The following is a 19,300-nucleotide window of genomic DNA, read 5'->3' as shown; positions in this document are numbered from 1 at the left end:
ACATGTTGACTGGTCGGACGAGTCTCGTTTCAAATTGTATCGAGCGAATGGACGTGTACAGGTTTGGAGACAATTTCATGAATCCGTGGACCCTGCATGTGAGTAGATGACTGTTCGAGCTGGTGGTTGCTCTGAAATGGTGTTGGGCGTGTGCACTTTATGTGATATGGGACCCCTGATACGGCTAGATACGACTCTGACAAATGACACGTACGTAAGCATCCTGTCTGATCACCTGCATCCATTCATGTCAGTTGTGCATTCCGATGGACTTGGGCAATTCCAGCAGGACGATGCGACACACCCCACAAGTCCAGAATTGCTACAGAGTGGCTCCGGAAACACTCTTCTGAGTTTAAACACTTTCGCTGCCCACCAAACTCTCCAGACATGAACGTTACCGAGTATATCTGGAATGCCTTGCAACGTGCTGTTCAGAAGAAATCTCCACCCCCTCGTACTCTCACGGAATTATGGAGAGCCATGCAAGGATTCATGGTGTTAATTCCCTCCAGCACTACTTCAGACATTAGTCGAGTCCATTTCACGTCGTGTTGTTGGACTTCTACGTACTCCCGGGGGCCCTACACGTTATTAGGGGGCGTACCAGTTTTTTTGGCCCTTCAGTGTAATGCGAGAAATGAGAACTCGAACCGAAAGATTTAAGTGCTATTTTTTTCCGTGCTGTTCGATAGTGAACAATAGACAAAAGGTGTGAAAGTGAGTCGACGAGCCCTCTGCCAATCACTTAACTGTGAATTGCAGAGGTGTCATGTAGATGTAGATATGTCAAATCTATTTCTATATCTCCTTTTACATCTACTTTATTACCCAGCAATTCATAATTAAGCGTCTGGCTGGGGGTTCACCCAACCACCTTCAAGCTATTTCTTCACCATTCCACTCTCAAACGGCGAGCGGGAGAAACGAGAATTAAATCTTTCTGATTTCTCTTATTTTATCTTGATCTTTTCTCTCTGTGTAGGTGAGCGCCAAGATTTTGAGGAGAATCAGAGGAGAATGTTAGTGACTGAAATTTCACGAGGAGATCCTGCCACATCGAAAAAAGCCTTCAGATTGGCACCTCCATTCATGTCTCATGTTCGTGGCACTCTCTCCCCTATTTCGAGATAATACAAAACGAGCTGCCCTTCTTTGAACTATTTCGATGTCTTCCGCAAATCTCATCTGATGCCGATTCCACACCGCACAGCAATACTCCACAAGAAGCTGGACAAGCATGGTGTAGACAGTCTCTTTGGTAGAATTGTAGCACTTTCTAATTGTTCTCCCAATGAACTGCAGTCTTTGGTTTCCTTTATCCACAACGTTACTTATGTGACCTTTCAAATCAAGTTATTAGTAAATATATATCTAAGTACTTAGTTGAAATTACAGCCTCTATATTTCTGTGATTTCTCGTGTAACCGGAATTTAGAGGATTTCTTTTAGAATTCATGTGAAAGATTCATACTTTTCATTATTTAGAGCCGTTTTCTAGTTTTCGCAAGATACAGATACCTTGTCTGAATCATTTTGCAACAGCATCATCTGCAAATAAAGTAAGAGGGCTGCTCAGATTGTCTCCTAAATCGTTATGTAGATCAGAAACAGGAGAGGGCCTGTAAAACTTCCTTTGGGAATGTCAGATATTATTTCTGTTTTACTCGATGACTTTCCATCAGTTACTACAGACTGTGACGTTTCTCACAGGAAATCACGAATTCAATCACATAACTGAGACGATACTCCATAGGCACAGAATAGCTCTATAAGTCACTTGTGAGGAACGGTGTCAGAAGGAACTCAAAAATATGAAATCAGTTTCAAGTTCCTGATGAAAGCACTCATTATTTTGCGAGAATAATATTTTATGAATCACAGCTGTGTGTTAACAGACCGTTTCCTTTAAGTTAATTCATATACCAATAACACAGCATATGTTCCAGAATCCTGCTGTAGATCGTCTGTTATTAAGCGGATTACACCTATTTACGTTCTAGGTTATTGGTGTGACTTGTGCAACTTTCCAGTCTTTAGTTTCGGATCATTCTATGAGAGAGCGGCAATATATGATTGCTAAATATGGAGCTATCGTATCGGCATACGGAAAGGAACCTGATTGTTATACAATCTTGACCGGAGGCCTTTGCTTTATTAAGTGATTCAAGCTGTACCCGTGGTCTAGCGGTAGCGTCTTTGATTCATAATTAAAACGTCTTCGGTCTTGGGTACGATCCCCACCACTGCTTAATTTTTGATAAACAATCAGCATTGGCGGCCGAAGACTTCCGGCATAAGGAGTCAGCCTACTTCTGCCAACGGCCTTTTCAAAGAGGGCGGAGGAGCGGATAGAGGTTCAGGGCACTCTCTTGTCCTAGGGGTGGGAAATTGCCCCTAAAGGCGGAAGAATCAGCAATGATCAACGACATGAGGATGTAGAAGGCAATGGAAACCACTGCATTAAATACACGTAACGTGTATCCACAGAACATGTGACCTGTAGTTGAAGAAGTGTCATGATGATCTCTCCATTGGCAAAAGATTCCGGAATAGTCCCCCATTCGGATCTCCGCGAGGGGACTGCAAAGGGGGAGGTTACCATGAGAAAAAGCTTGAATAGTCAACGAAAGGATAATGTTCTACGAGTCGGGGCGTAGAATGTAAGAAGCTTGATCGTGGTAGGGAGGCTAGAAAATCTGTAAAGGGAAATCCAAAGGCTCAATCTAGATATAGTAGGGGTCAGTGAAATGAAGTGGAAGGAAGACAAGGATTTCTAGTCAGATGAGTATCGGGTAATATCAACAGCAGCAGAAAATGGTATAACAGATGTAGGATGCGTTGTGAATAGGAAGGTAGGGCAGAGGGTGTGTTACTGTGAACAGTTCAGTGACCGGGTTGTTCTAATCAGAATCGACAGCAGACCAACACCGACAACGATATTTCAGGTATACATGCCGACGTCGCAATCTGAAGATGAACAGATAGAGAAAGTGTATGAGGATATTGAAAGGGTAATGCAGTATGTAAATGGGGACGAAAATCTAATAGTCATGGGCGACTGGAATGCAGTTGTAGGGGAAGGAGTAGAAGAAAAGGTTACAGGTGAATATGGGCTTGGGACAAGGAATGAAAGAGGAGAAAGACTAATTGAATTCTGTAACAAGTTTCAGCTAGTAATAGCGAAACCCCTGTTCAAGAATCACAAGAGGAGGAGGTATACTTGGAAAAGGCCGGGAGATACAGAAAGATTTCAATTAGATTACATCATGGTCAGACAGAGATTCCGAAATCAGATACTGGATTGTAAGGCGTACCCAGGAGCAGATATAGATTCAGACCACAATATAGTAGTGATGAAGAGTAGGCTGAAGTTCAAGACATTAGTCAGGAAGAATCAATACGCAAAGAAGTGGGATACGGAGGTTCTAAGGAATGACGAGGTACGTTTGAAGTTCTCTAACGCTATAGATACAGCAATAAGAATAGTGCAGTAGGCAGCACAGCTGAAGAGGAATGGACATCTCTAAAAAGGGCCATCACAGAAGTTGGGATGGAAAACATAGGTACAAAGAAGGTAGCTGCGAAGAAACCATGGATAACAGAAGAAATACTTCAGTTGATTGATAAAATTAGGAAGTACAAACATGTTCCGGGAAAATCAGGAATACAGAAATATAAGTCGCTGAGGAATGAAATAAATAGGAAGAGCAGGGAAGTTAAGTCGAAATGGCTGCAGGAAAAATGTGAAGACATCGAAAAAGATATAATTGTCGGAAGGACAGACTCAGCATACAGGAAAGTCAAAACAATCTTTGGTGACATTAAAAGCAACGGTGGTAACATTAAGAGTGCAACGGGAATTCCACTGTTAAATGAAGAGGAGAGAGCAGATAGGTGGAAAGAATACATTGAAAGCCTCTATGAGGATGAAGATTTGTCTGATGTGATAGAAGAAGAAACAGGAGTCGATTTAGAAGAGATTGGGGATCCAGTATTAGAATCGGAATTTCAAAGAGCTTTAGAGGACTTACGGTCAAATAAGGCAGAAGGGATAGATAACATTCCATCAGAATTTCTAAAATCATTAGGGGAAGTGGCAACAAAACGACTATTCAGGCTGGTGTGTCGAATATATAAGTCTGGCGACATACCATCTGCCTTTCGGTAAAGCATTATCCACACAATTCCGAAGACGGAAAGAGCTGACAAGTGCGAGAATTATCGCACAATCAGCTTAACAGCTCATGCATCGAAGCTGCTTACAAGAATAATATACAGAAGAATGGAAACGAAAATTGAGAATGCGCTAGGTGACGATCATTTTGACTTTAGGAAAAGTAAAGGCACGAGAGAGGCAATTATGACGTTACGGTTAATAATGGAAGCAAGGCTAAAGAAAAATCAAGACACGTTCATAGGATTTGTCGACCTGGAAAAAGCGTTCGACAATATAAAATGGTGCAAGCTGTTCGAGATTCTGCAAAAGGTAGGGGTAAGCTATAGGGAGGGACGGGTCATATACAATATGTACAACAACCAAGAGGGAATAATAAGAGTGGACGATCAAGAACGAAGTGCTCTTATTAAGAAGGGAGTAAGACAAGGCTGTAGCCTTTCGCCCCTACTCTTCAATCTGTACATCGAGGAAGCAATGATGGAAATAAAAGAAAGGTTCAGGAGTGGAATTAAAATACAAGGTGAAAGGATATCAATGATACGATTCGCTGATGACACTGCTATCCTGAGTGAAAGTGAAGAAGAATTAAATGATCTGCTGAACGGAATGAACAGTCTAATGAGTACACAGTATGGTTTGAGAGTAAATCGGAGAAAGACGAAGGTAATGAGAAGTAGCAGAAATGAGAACAGCGAGAAACTTAACATCAGGATTGATGGTCACGAAGTCAATGAAGTTAAGGAATTCTGCTACCTAGGCAGTAAAATAACCAATGACGGACGGAGCAAGGAGGACATCAAAAGCAGACTCGCTATGGCAAAAAAGGCATTTCTGGCCAAGAGAAGTCTACTAATATCAAATACCGACCTTAATTTGAGGAAGAAATTTCTGAAGATATACGTCTGGAGTACAGCATTGTATAGTAATGAAACATGGACTGTCGGAAAACCGGAACAGAAGAGAATCTAAGCATTTCAGATGTGGTGCTATAGACGAATGTTGAAAATTAGGTGGACTGATAAGGTAAGGAATGAGGAGGTTCTACGCAGAATCGGAAAGGAAAGGAATATGTCGAAAACACTGATAAGGAGAAGGGACAGGATGATAGGACATCTGCTAAGACGTGAGGGAATGACTTCCATGGTACTAGAGGGAGCTGTAGAGGGCAAAAACTGTAGAGGAAGACAGAGATTGGAATACGTCAAGCAAATAATTGAGGACTTAGGCTGAAAGTGCTCCTCTGAGATGAAGAGGTTAGCACAGGAAAGGAATTCGTGGCGGGCCGCATCAAACCAGTCACTAGACTGATGACAAAAAAACTGCTTTACTACACCCAGGATATCTGTTTCTAAGTTACTCATGTTGGCAACTGTTATTGATTCGAATTTTGGAATATTTAATTCGTCTTGATTTGTGAAGGAATTTCGGAAAAGTGTGTTTAGTAATTCTGATTTACTTTCACTGTCACCATTGTTATCACATAGTGACGGTATTGATTGTGTATTGCCACTGGTGTACTTTACGTACGACCAGAATCTCTTTGGGTTTCCTGCCGTATTTCGAAGCAGATTTTCATTGTCTAAATTTCAAGTATCTCGCATTGAAGTTCGCGTTCAATTGGAGCCTCTGTAAAACTTCGTCAACTTGGGGATTTTGCGTTCTTTTAATTTTGGCATGCTTGTCTCATTGCTTCTACAGCAGTGTTCTGACTCGTTTTGTGTACCGCGTGAGGCCTGTAGTCTCTCTTACTCGCCAAATTAAGGCCATTATCGAGGCTGGAGCTCGTGTTACACAGTATTAGCGGTATGTCTCCTGGGAGTTTGTTACGCTGTTCGTTCGGTCCTTGTGTAACGGCTCAATATTCATTCACTAAAAAAATTCGATAGCAGTTGTAAAATGGAATAACGAATTCTAATGTTTCCTATGGCACTATACACATTGTACTAACTGGGATATTTGCTGCATCAGAGCTGCCAGGGCACATCACTTTGATATGTGCGTCAAAAATCGTGTAGAGTGGTGAACGTGAAACTGCGCAAGACCAGCAGACTCCGGCGAAACATTTTACATGTCTTCCAGCCATTTTAAGGCAAGTTTCGTAATAAACATTCACATACGTAAGTTATTAAACTTCTCTACTCCAGACGTACTGAATAATTTCGAAATAATGTGTAGCTGCTGCAACGTCATAATATGTGGAAAAAATTACAGGAAACCAATACTCTCACAGCAAAATGGTATCCCTTAATGTATAATAAGTTTTATCGTACATTATGGATGCACACTCCACGACAGCAATACTTTATACAGCGTATTTAGGTGAGCACTAAAATCAAAATTTAGAATCCAAAATGAAGGGCGATTAAAAACAACGATTGTGCTGGAAACGTAATACGTGCTGTTACCAAATAAATATATATTATTTTTAGAGTTACCTTATTCCCGCTAGTTTAAATTAGTACTTTATCAAATACTCCTGGCCAGTTTACAATGTTGCTCATGTTACAGAGTAAAACAAAAGGTATGGACGCATCATTGACACACGGACATATTCCATGAAATTTCAGGCAAACTCGGTTTGTTGAGAACTTCCTCCCATTCTTGTGACGACCTTATTGTCAGCGTATATGTGAAGATGGTAAGAAGGCTTTGCACTGGAATATCGTGGCAGGCAGTTATCGCCATCCGACGGGGAAGTCTTAAATACTCGTATAACAACCACGTGCTGTGCACAGTTACATATATATGGCTTGTTCTGCATTGCACGCAATCTTGACGTAAGTACCCAAAAGCCACTCGTACATACGTGTTTGTAGTAGAGGTACATTAATGCACTGGTGGCTTGACTGCCAACGTTGGGTACTCGTGGTTTGCGGGTGCTTATTCCGAAATTCTTTGCGCGAGTCATACTGTTTCTGTTATATATTAAGAGGATTATCTGCCCATCTTCATTTGTGTGTGCGCTTTCAAATGAGGATAAGCTAGAAATTAGCTACGTGACTTAATAAATACTCCTTAAGACGTACGTGCTGGTGGGAATTTTATGCATATTTATAGGGATCCACAGCCGACAGATGTTATTAAGTACTGGTATAACTAAGGCCATTGTTTGCATACGTCGAGGCTGTAGCATAAAATATTCTAATAATGGTAAATGCACTTATTGAAACGTGTACAGAACTTACTGTTTCGCCAGAAGAAGGAAGGAATTCTAGAATCCTGAAAAGTCATTAGTGATGACGCACAAGTCGGGTACGGAAGGAAATAGGCTGTGTTCTTTCCAAAAGAAGCATAAAGAAATTATTCTTAATCAGTTTAGAGAGACCAACAAAAATCTATATCTGCTTCGTCGGACGAGGATTTAAGCCCCGCTGTTCACGGATATTGTTGTGGTACCTAAACTACACCATCTGGTCGCTTATTTGGTCCATTCGTCATTAAATGAAAAAATCGTACAGCGTTGTTCTTTCCATCCTGAAATGGTAAAATGCTGCCATTATCCACACTCGTTCTAAACCAATTGTCTTCGCTTCCAGAGACAGCCATTTTCTCGGGGTTATGGTGTGGCGTTGTGCTTTACAGTTCAGCAATATTCTGTTGTCATACTTCCACGATGGTAATCTCATCCACTACAAGAGTAATTATTCGAATCCAAATGTCATATTCTTGACATAACACTTTCGTGCAGTAGGAGTAAAAACTTGTTTTACTCTTTTAATACGACAGTTGTGGAATCTTAATCCTGTTTGATAAGCTTCTAATGGAGAAAAACATAAGCAAGGCACGCTACGGTGTAGGAAATATGTCTCTGATAGGTAAAAGCTGAATATATTTCATATGGTTAGAGATAGTGGTGATTAGTAAAATTATGTGGAAACATTGAAATGAAACTGGTGATTTGAGGACTGTGGCGTAATAATTCCAACATCAGATGGCAGTGTCGTAAGGGTTCTAATCATGGATTAAGAAGCGAGATCAGATATATTTGCCATGATTATTATCACGAGAACGAAACCGGCGACAATCACCGTCGTAAGCTTTTACTTACAGAGTATACATCCTGTCGTTCAGTGAACAACAACAAACATCAAATGCCTGGGAATGATATGTAAACAAACTGAAAAGTATGTAGTTCATGGGAATACTCACTCTAAGTACACATATTTTCATACGAAAAAGAAGACAGTTATGGAGAAATGGATAAGAGGAGGTTTATAAATAGTGACAGAAACATTGTAACTGGTGAAGATACAATAGACGAAAGACTTACTGGAAAACAAACGAAGTGAGCAAAACATACGTAGGAGCCAAGAAGGCATTTGTCAACAAAGAAATACAGACAGTGTGAAATACTTATTTTGAATATCAAATTTTATTTGCAGTTTGTGAAAATGCTCTTTAAAATACAGATATATATAATGGTATTGTATGCAAGTGGAATAAGTACCTCGGGATAATTGGTAGTATTGAGAGAAGGTAGTTTCAAATTAAATGGGTTTATAAATTACGTCGCAAAGAAACAAATATGTGAATGGCCCTTAACGAAAGATGAAGTTAGTGGTACGTTTGTAATGATATGCAAGAAACGTTAAATTGGTGCTGGGAGAAACAGTAAAAGGCAAAAGTTGTAGGAACAGTGGAAAAAAAGGGGCAAATATTGGTCTACGACACATTACGTTGCAACCTGCAAATTTCGATAAAGAGAGGTGCTAGTTCGAATAAATCTCTGAAGGACTTGAAGGCAAGACGTGCCCAGGTCATAATGTAGTAATACCACATGAAAATTCAAAGCAGGGAACAGAACACTAATAACGACGTGGTGACATAAAGAAACTGATTCGGTATTTATATTTGTTGTGATCACTGTAAAATGTATAAACTCTGAAGATATCATAGTAAAAGCTGATTGGCATTGGAAGCTATGGATGGATTTTTCACCAACATCATGTGAAGGGCAAATGCAAAACTAAACCAAGAGTGACTGAAAAAAAAATTATTGAATAAATAGATGAAATAGAGAAGAAGCGAGCATGCTAAACAGTTTACTCGTTGGTAACTATGACAGAAAACAATAATCTGGAAATACATGCGCTTCAAAGTACCTACTTTATGGCTAAGGTACGAATAAGTGGAGAAACACAGCAGAAAAAAAGAAAACAGAAGAAAAGAAAAAGAAACAACATTGAAATTCACAGGACGCTAGCAGTAAAATATGTTTAATATATGATCCATCATAGAAAGTAACTCACTTCGGTATTACACTGTTAAAAATACTGACCAGTTTTATACTAAGCAGAAGGTATGATCTAAAGTTTGTGTTGGGGAGGGCACCCAACTTGGGTAGTTCGTTCAGCAATGTTAACCATAGTGCTGTGGAGGTGTAATGGTTAGCATTTCTGTCTAGCAAGCAAGAAGATCTGGGTTAGACTCCTGGTCGCAGCACAAATTTCAGTTCGTTTCTTCTGCTTCAATCTTTATTGTTGAGTAGTTTTAACAAAGTTGATACTTTAAGGCTTTTGTCTGCAATAATACTGAGGCTGTTAGCAGTTATATGGTAGAGAACATTAAAAATCTTTAATTTACTTCATCATATCTAACTGTACGGCCGTTTCTTCAGTTTACGTATTTCCTACGTGCTGTAGTGAGTTTTGTCTGTTTGCATGCATCTTAAAATACGTCTCATTGGTCAAAAGACCTCGTTTCTTTTACCTCAATCAAAGATTAATGTTCCTAAAGATACTCATAATCTTTCTCACTATTTTCTGTTCTCCGACATTCTGAAATGTAATAAATGGCTTCCTATCATGATGTTCAATAATAGTTGACAGTCAGACTACGAATATGCCATGAGTCTATAAATTCTCCTGAGTCACTCCTGAACACCGTGACAAAGGTTAGTTAGAATTTGCTACCATTGTGTGCTGCCTACATCTCTATTATGAGATTTTTGTAATCTGTTGTTGACGAAAATAATTTACATGAAATAGAAATTTCTGCGCCGTGTGCACCTTCGACGTAATGGGAATTAGAAATTTTGTCTGAGACACCATTGCGCCCAATGACAAAACTCTAGTGAATCGAAAGATATACTTTTATGATATTTGTCAGGTACTGAGTTCGTCACTTGTATCTTACTGGGCGTTATTTCATTCCTAGAGCGGGTATGTGCCAGAATAATTATTTTCAGTACAACCACAAAGTTGGACATTTTATTGTGTAGTTAGCACGATTTACCACTGAGTCAACTCATAAAATGCTGTGAATAATATACCTAAATATCAGTGTAATACGGAGCGGTATCATGTGAGATAAACAGTGTGATTTTAGTCTTCAGATTTCAGCGCTATGTACAGCATACCAAAGTGCATTTCGCTGAAAGTGAAGCAATACTTTCTAAAGGCTGTTTCTCGATTTGTGATATCACAACATAGGAAAATATAATCTTCGTAATATTCTAATACAACGTTACAAAAAGGTTTTTCACCGTAAGAGGTAAAACCAAAAGTACAGAATTAAATTTAAACTTACCCTCTAACAGTTAGTAATCCACCTTAACCTTGTGGGTAAACTACGTCCTTTTCTCAATATGCCTTTCCCCAGTACTTCGGTGATTTCTGGCATTACTCACTGCAGTACCTCATCTTAAGACGTCACTCATTTTGCCTTCTTTGTATTTATCCGTTCGGTTCCCTTAGCCAAATGACGTAGAACGATTTTTACCGCAGATAAACCAGAAAATAAATTACAAGCAGACAAATACGCTCTCTTGGCAACCACGAAAATCTCCGCACCTTATGTTGACAAAGTTACAAACTTACCATACGGTTATCACAGATTGTTTTACATTATGTGATGTTGCACCACCATTCTATTGAAACTCCGAAAGCTGTGGAATATTGCGCTACAATGATGCCTAAAAAGGTTTTTCAAATTAAGACTGTGTCGTTCATTCAATTCGGCTCCTTGTTTCCGAAGAAATTATGTCTGATAACATAGGCTGGCAAGACTCTTCACCATACCGACACCCTGCGGGAGTGAAATGGGGTTTTCACGAACAGCACTGTTGTTGCTGGCTGCCCAGCGAAGTGTTCTACCCGTTAAAGGAGCTCTGATAAGAGAACAGGTATCATTTGGCATATCCATCTTGTCCATCATTTCAATATCTTCCTTTAACACTGTACTCATTTGTTAGCAAAACCTAATTGCGAGAGGTGATGGTGCTCATTCAGTTTTTATCTCTCTGCAGTTAAGAAACATGAAACCTTAAAACTGCAAATTTAGAATGCAGAAGTGCGTTACCCGGGGCAACGTTACTGCAGAAGCTGGCGTAAGAACTAAATGCCCTAGGCAGCGAGAGGTGGGATTGCATTCAGCCTGGATCAACTTTCGAAGCTTTTAGAGTGTACTCAGCTACGACGCACTACATGAAAAAGCAAGCGCCACAACTCCTGTGAACAGCCTAGCAGAGCTTTTTGTACTACATTTTAATTGTGAAAGTTCAGTTAGTGCACGCTCCATGGCTCCACAATTGCTAAATGTCGGGTTTGTCGGTAGTTCACGTTTCTTTTTCCACATCGGTGTAAGCCGTATATGGCTGACACAATGCAATTCGGAAGTTAGAGTTTTTGAATAACTCAGTGCTATTACTCATGTGAAGCAGCTTAGATGCTTTTGTACTAAGCCGGCCGCGATGGTCTCGCGGTTCTAGGCGCGCAGTCCGGAGCCGTGAGACTGCTGCGGTCGCAGGTTCGAATCCTGTCTCGGGCATGGATGTGTGTGATGTCCTTAGGTAAGTTAGGTTTAATTAGTTCTAAGTTCTAGGGGACTAATGACCACAGCAGTTGAGTCCCACAGTGCTCAGAGCCATTTGAACCATTTTTTTTTGTAGTAAATTAACGCCATAACAAGAGATATTTACCCAGCAAATTTTGTGACAAGCGCTAAATCTCGAGAGTTCATTATTGCTTGCGAGTATTTTGAATGATTTTTACATCACTACTGCGCACAGAACCGAATTCAGCTTAATCTTATTCTTACATTAATCTCTAACAACAAGAATTACTCAAAGCGTTGTCATTTTATACCTCACACGTTCCGTGCTGCCCTTTTATAATTTACTGTTCATGTTATTTACATTGAGCGCGGCTTCCGCTTTGCTTCAAAATTATCGCAGCTCAGCTTTTGAGTACAGACATAATTTTTTGCCAAAGCTTAAAACGAGAGACTTACACTCCCAGTAGTAACAGCAAAGGATGCAAGCTTGCGCTTAGAACAACCGAAGATTCAAATCCTCCTTCGGCCAGATTAATTTTGGTTGTCCGTAATTCCGACTAAAAGACTTCAGGCGAATGCCGAAAAGGTGAAGTAAAAACGGTTACTGTCCATCATGGACTAATTCTCCATCTGTGCAGATATGACGTCTCGGGCACCGTAAAAACTGGTATTTTGGTCGGAAAAACACAGTCTTCTCTTTTAGTTCCAACCAAACGCGTTTCGGTAATGTTATACATCCGTCGCTTATTTTATTAATGTAAAATATATTTAGCGTCAAAACAAGTGCATACATACACGAAAGGTTCATGAACTACAGGTATGTGTAATAACATAACCGAAACGTTAATTCTACGTCTGTTAATTCTATATCTTCTGCATTATTCAGTACGGACGTAGGCTAATATACGGTTTCTCAGGCTCTGAATGCATATTCACACTCAGTTAAAAAAAGCACGTACAGTTTTGTGACAACGTAACATCGTTAACAACAAAATGTAACTGCCGTAAAATAAATTTTCAAAATGATCTGTTTTCCTTAAATATAAACATGAAGACATCAATTTATTACATAGGATAATCGTCTATCGGTTTTTATTTACTCTCTCTCTCTCTCTCTCTCTCTCTCTCTCTCTCTCTCTCTCTCTCTCTTTCTCTCTCCCTCTTTCTCCCTCCCTCTTCTTAAAGTATCTAATACAGCTTTTTTACTGATAAACTGACTGGCGTGGGTTTGGATGAAGTTACTAACAGTAGCCCCCATCACGCTGGTATTTCAGAAGTTCTGATACCGACTTTTAATCGCCGTGGCAGCTTTCGACTCGTTCCTCGCCAACATCACCCACATTTTCAGGGAAAGATCAAGATGAATGTTCAAAAATTGAATCTCGAACCCAGCTTCTTGAACTGTTCCACGATGTTGGCTACAACAAAAATACAATGTGGGTTTTGTTTGCTGCGTAAGAACTTAGTAAAAACCTCCTTCAATGATACCCAAGCTTTGCAGTGATACTCGAAATATACTAATAAGGGCATCAATTTTATGTACTTGTTTTTCTTCGTTTTATCCTTTTCTCGATTTCTTCAGCACGTACACAGAATGCCTTATGCGGCGCCCACGACTTGTCACCAGGTTTATTTACAAAGTGTAAGAAGTATTCATTCTTTACGAAATCTGTAATGTTCCTCTGATGTTCCTAGCTAACAAGCTCAACAAAAATATAATAAAAATAAAAAGCATTTATCATTAAAACCACTAAAAAAGCATTTTTAAATAATGGTTGTTAATTGCACAAAAATTAGGCTGATTCGACCTTTTTTTTGCTATCAGTTGCGGATCCAATACAGAATAAACCACAGAAATAAGCCTCTTTCACTAAAAATATTTCTTCATCGTTGACTTTTGTTATCTAAGCAGGAATAAAGTTCCGAGCGTTCAAAATGCACAGTGTTATATGCTATGATTTAGACTGTCATACTTCCCCTTCAGTTAAGCTATATTAGAATATGACTTCCTCAGTCAGGGTCCACTTCTTCTCCCGTTATCACCCATGTAGAACTTAACTGAAGAAGGCTTATGGCTTGAAGGATCCTCATCCAAAATAAGAAACGAGAGTAATGAGGAAAAACGACCCACAGTTCGTTAGAGATAATACTTAACGGTCTTTTCCTTGATCTTATGTTTCGTGTGGATACTCTGAGAAGCTAACCGGAAGAGGAAAGTAGCGACTCCTGCTCCAAATCCAACGTTAACGGTCGGGAGACATATGCACCGGTCAATAATTAGTGGACCACAGCATTGTTCAATATCCACAGAAGTTTGCTAGTATTACGTTTGAGGGAAAAGTGGAGTTAAATGTGTGTGTATGTGTGTGTGTGTGTGTGTGTGTGTGTGAAAGAGAGAGGGAAGGGTAGGGAGAAACTTTATGGATTTAGGGCACTCCACGGCGAGTTTATTAGCGGCCTCAAATGGTGCCACTTAAGGTGTCTTTGCTGTGAGAATTTTGCATCAGAAATAGAGTCACCTATCAAACAGTTAACCATGAGAGGTTAACAGAACCTAACAAGACTCATCAATATCGATATTTTGATCATTTCAAATAATCCCCGTCTTCAGTAACATTTGCAGAGCTCTCCTTTGACCATGTTTAATCCTTTAACTCGTAGGAAAACCTAAAGATGGACTCATATCAGAAAAGGTAGGTTGCTATAAGCTTAGCTTTAAGTGTAAGATGTTGCGTTACTTATTTTACATGGTGAACTAATTTCGTATTTCATTGTATCAATACACAATTTAAAAACATTTCCACGACCAGGGAACTGTTTCATAGTTTGTCTTAAACTAGAAGGAAAAACAAGTTTGGCCATAAGAAAATATTGATTATATCTACTTCAGTGTTCACGATGAAACAAATAAAAATATCAGATGTCTTTTTCCATTATACTCTATTTTATTTCTGATAAAAAAATTCCCACATCAAAGACACCTTAACAGGCACCATTTGAGGCCACTAACAACCTCGCCGTTGAGTGCCCTAAATCCATAAACTTTCTCTCTCTCTCTCCCTCTCTCTCTTTCTCTATCTCTCTCTCTCTCTCTCGCACACACACACACACACACACACATAACTGCACTTTTCCCTCAAACTTAAAACTAACAAACTTCTGTGTGTATTGAATAATCCTGTGGACCACTTCCTTTGGACCGATTTCACTGAAGTATGAGGACAGCTTACGAATTTGAAACAACAACTTTTTAAAGGCTCTATATCATGTCGTGATGGACAAAGTGATTGGATTTACTCAGTTAAAGAAGTCGCATATTGCCCTGTTACCTGTTTACGTCGTCACAGTAACTGTCTTCAGATCACATTGTTGCCAAGTCAATCTGTAGGTGATTTTGTTATTTTGTAGTTGAATATTGATACCAAAAAATTTTTTTTAACAAATCCATGTTTCAGCTTTATTCGAACTTGCCGTGTCAGTGAATTCATAAAATATTTCAAGAAAATCTGCCGAGACAGGTTAGTAACTGATTACACACATAATTGTGAAAAATAGCAGTAGCGGGCTCATCTATTGTTAAGTCTTAGATATTCTGCACAGCCTGCTGAAAATTATCCTGTGAACCCCCCCCCCCCCCCCCCCCCCCGAACCATGGACCTTGCCGTTGGTGGCGAGGCTTGCGTGCCTCAACGATACAGATAGCCGTACCGTAGGTGCAACCTTAAGGGAGGGGTATCTGTTGAGAGGCCAGACAAACGTGTGGTTCCTGAAGAGGGGCAGCAGCCTTTTCAGTAGTTGCAGGGGCAATAGTCTGGATGACTGACTGATCTGGCCTTGTAAATCTAAGCAAAAGGAAACTACAGCCGTAATTTTTCCCGAGGGCTTCCAGCTTTACTGTATGTTTAAATGATGATGGCGTCGTCTTGGGTAAAATACTACGGAGTTAAAATAGTCCCCCATTGGGAACTCCGGGTGGGAACTACCCAAGAGGACGTCGTTATCAGGAGAAAGAGAAATGGCGTTCAACGGATCGGAGCGTGGAATGTCAGATCCCTTAATTGGGCAGGTAGGGAAATGGATATGTTAAAGTTAGATATAGTGGGAATTAGTGAACTTCGTTGGAACAAGACTTTTGGTCAGCTGATTACAGGGTTATAAATACAACATCAAATAGGGGTAATGCAGGAGCAGGTTTAATAATGAATAAAAAATAGGAGTACGGGTAGGATACTACAAACAGCATAGTGAACGCATTATTGTGGCCAAGATATACACGAAGCCCACGCCTACTACAGTAATACAAGTTTATATGCCAACTAGATCTGCAGATGATGAAGAAATTGATGAAATGAATGACGAAATAAAAGAAATTCGACAGTAGGAAAAGGAACAGAAGGAAACATAGTAGGTGAATACCGATTGAGGCTAAGAAAAAAAGAGGAAGCCGCCTGGTAGAATTTTGCGCAGAGCATAACTTAATCATAGCTAACACTTGGTTCAAGAATCATGAAAGAAGGTTGTATACATGGAAGAAACTTGGCGATACTAAAAGGTATCAGATAGATTATATAATGGTAGGAACCAGGTTTTAAATTTTAATTCTAATTCTTTAATTCTAATTGTCCTGAAGGCAAATACAAATGGGATTATTAATTTCTATGTGACTGGTACAAAACATTTTCAATATGCTGTCTACCGTTTTTTGCAATAAGTTGAAATGGAGAAACATCATGTTCCACAAATGATGACGTGTTTTCGGGATGACGTTCAGAATGTGTTGCGCAATGCGTGACTTCAATAGAGCTAAGTTTGCAATCGGAACACTGAACACAAATCATTCAGAGAGCCCCACAGCCAGAAGTTACACGGATTAAGGTCAGATGACAGGGACGGTCAGGCTGTAGGGAAATGGTGGCTGGTAAAGCTAGTAGTTCTGAAATGGTGCTTCAACAGCTGATTAACTGGATTTGCAGTGTGCGGAGGTGCGCCATCTTGCATAAAAATGATCCCATCCATACATACACACTGTTGGAGAGCTGGAATGACATGTTTGCGCATAAGACACTCATATCGCTCACCAGTGACGGCACAGGTAACAGGACAGGAAGCAAGTTTCTCTTCGAAAAAATATGGCACTATGATAAATGATGCCGTAAGTCCGTACCTCACAGTGACGTTTTCAGAATGAAGTGGTACTGGTTGATTTGCGTGTGGATTTTCCGTTGCCCATATTCGACAGTTCTGTGTATTGACATATGCTGTCAGATGGAAGCGTGCTTCGGCTGTCCACAAAATCTTCTACGGCCATTTGTTGTCCACTTCCAAGCGAGCAACAAATTCTAAACGAATGGTCTCTCTTGCTCGCAGCTCGTGCACATGGATAATTTTGAATCGATAACATAGAAGGATATTTCGTAGGATTTTACGCACTGTGCTTACAGGTGTATCCAATGTTTGGGCAATTCTCCATACACTACCACACGTCTCCTCCTGCATTGATGCGGCCACTGGTTCCACTGACGTCGAATCAATTCGTTTCCTCCCTCTACCAGGTTGCTCACCAAATGAACCCGTCTTTTTGAATTTCCGAATCATTTTCTCCGGAGCCACAGCAGTCATCGGACCAACGCCTTTTTTAAAACCCTTCAGTGACCGCAACTTCGCCAGAGCGAAGTGTGCCCAGTCATCATTCTTATAAAACAGCTTTACAAGCAGAGCGCGATCCAGCATTGAGACAGTCATGGGGTGTTTTCATTTAAATGCTGAAACATACAGCGCCATCTATTGATCAATTTTCAGACTTTTTTTTTTTCTTTTACCATACGTTTTTCCCCTTCTCCGATAATATTCCGTTACAATATGACTTCATTCTGACCAGTGGTGTTATTTCTACAGCTTTTTGAATGTTTAACTTTAATTATAGTCACTCTGTACTTTGATACATACAAACAACAAATAAGTATGCATAATATAAGGTAACAGAAAATCGTATGCTTTAAAATTTTTCTGATTGCAAATTAATCGAAAATTGCCGGCTTCTGATTTGTATCTTTAATTAGTAAAAATTTATTTTTTGTATTGGTAGTCTTTCCAGTTTTACGTAACATTTAGTAATCATTTTAAGTTCTTTTCAGGAGACTTAGGATCCTTTTTAACCTATTTTTTTTCTCAGTGCCGTACCACTTAGCGCACAGTTCTATAGGCGTGAAGTGCCCGTTATAGAGAGACTGATAGTCACAAAAATTTATTGGTGAAAAAAAAGGAGACTAAAAATTTAGTTTGGTGACCTCAGAACCCTTTGGCTGACCAGAAAACTCTTTCCTTGTGTTCACTAGGTCAGTTTAAACTACATTCAAGCCTCAGACCGGATATTACGTGCATATTTTACGTGCATGATTACGGTAAATTTGAATCTCTTCATCTCCGTAGCGCATATTGATATCTAAAAAAGTTTCAAGTTCCCCGAGAACTTCATCTTAAAATCGTAGAAATTAGAGAAGTGACCAGCCCAACAATAGGTACCTTCGGTCCCCAAAAATGGAAAGAACACATAGGAAACGTTGTGTGGAAGGCAAACCAAAGACAGATTTATTGGCAGAACACTTACAAGATGCAACAGATCTACTAAAGAGACTACCTGCACTACGATTTTCCGTCGTCCATTGGACTACTGCTGCGGGGGGTGGGATCGTTACTAGATAAGATTAACGGAATAAATCGATTAAGGTCACAGAATAATAACGAAAATAAAAGAAACCAGAACTCGCACGGAAACTATAGGTGTTCGTTTTTTCAGCACGCTGTCCAGGAGTGGAATAATAGAGAATTAGCGTGATTATGGTTCGATGAACGCGCTGCCAGGCACTTAAGTGTGATTTGCAAAGTAGCCATATAGATGTAGAAGTAGATGGTTTTTCTGGGTTTTCTCAGGAACATAACTACAGAACTACAAAAGCATAAATCTTTTAAATAGACCGTAAGAATAGAAGCCTTTTGTTAATCGTAATCTTATTTTCGATACAAATACTTTTAGATTTTTGGCAACCGCATATGAAATAATTCATATTTGACAAGTAAATCACTTCATGCTGGAAGCGGTTCATTTGTCAAATGTGAATTCAATTTTCGAATTGATACTGATTATTTATAAGGACGAACTAATAAGATGAGCAGAATATCAAGATGTTTTGTTCTATTCTTGTTTCCAGCTTGTTAAACTCCTTTGGAACCAGAGACCAATACTCCACACTCAACCTCTACGACATGGTAACGTCTACATAAAAATTTCTTCTGTATTTTGCACTGCTATTTTCTGTCATATTTGTATTAATTCAGTGGCAGGGCAGG

At 39.6% G+C, this 19,300-nt stretch overlaps 1 protein-coding gene across 1 annotated transcript in view; it reads left to right on the top strand.

Moving 5' to 3' along the window:
* The window catches only part of LOC126273342 (neural-cadherin-like), a 597,074-nt gene that overhangs the window by 95,265 nt on the left and 482,509 nt on the right, over nt 1–19,300 (top strand). The gene's annotated exons all lie outside the window — the stretch shown is intronic.

Source organism: Schistocerca gregaria, chromosome 5 (assembly GCF_023897955.1).
Source record: "Schistocerca gregaria isolate iqSchGreg1 chromosome 5, iqSchGreg1.2, whole genome shotgun sequence".
NCBI classification, from domain to species: Eukaryota; Metazoa; Arthropoda; class Insecta; order Orthoptera; family Acrididae; genus Schistocerca; species Schistocerca gregaria.
The sequence above is the reverse complement of the archived record's forward strand: the minus strand, read 5'-3'. Positions and strand labels throughout refer to the sequence as shown.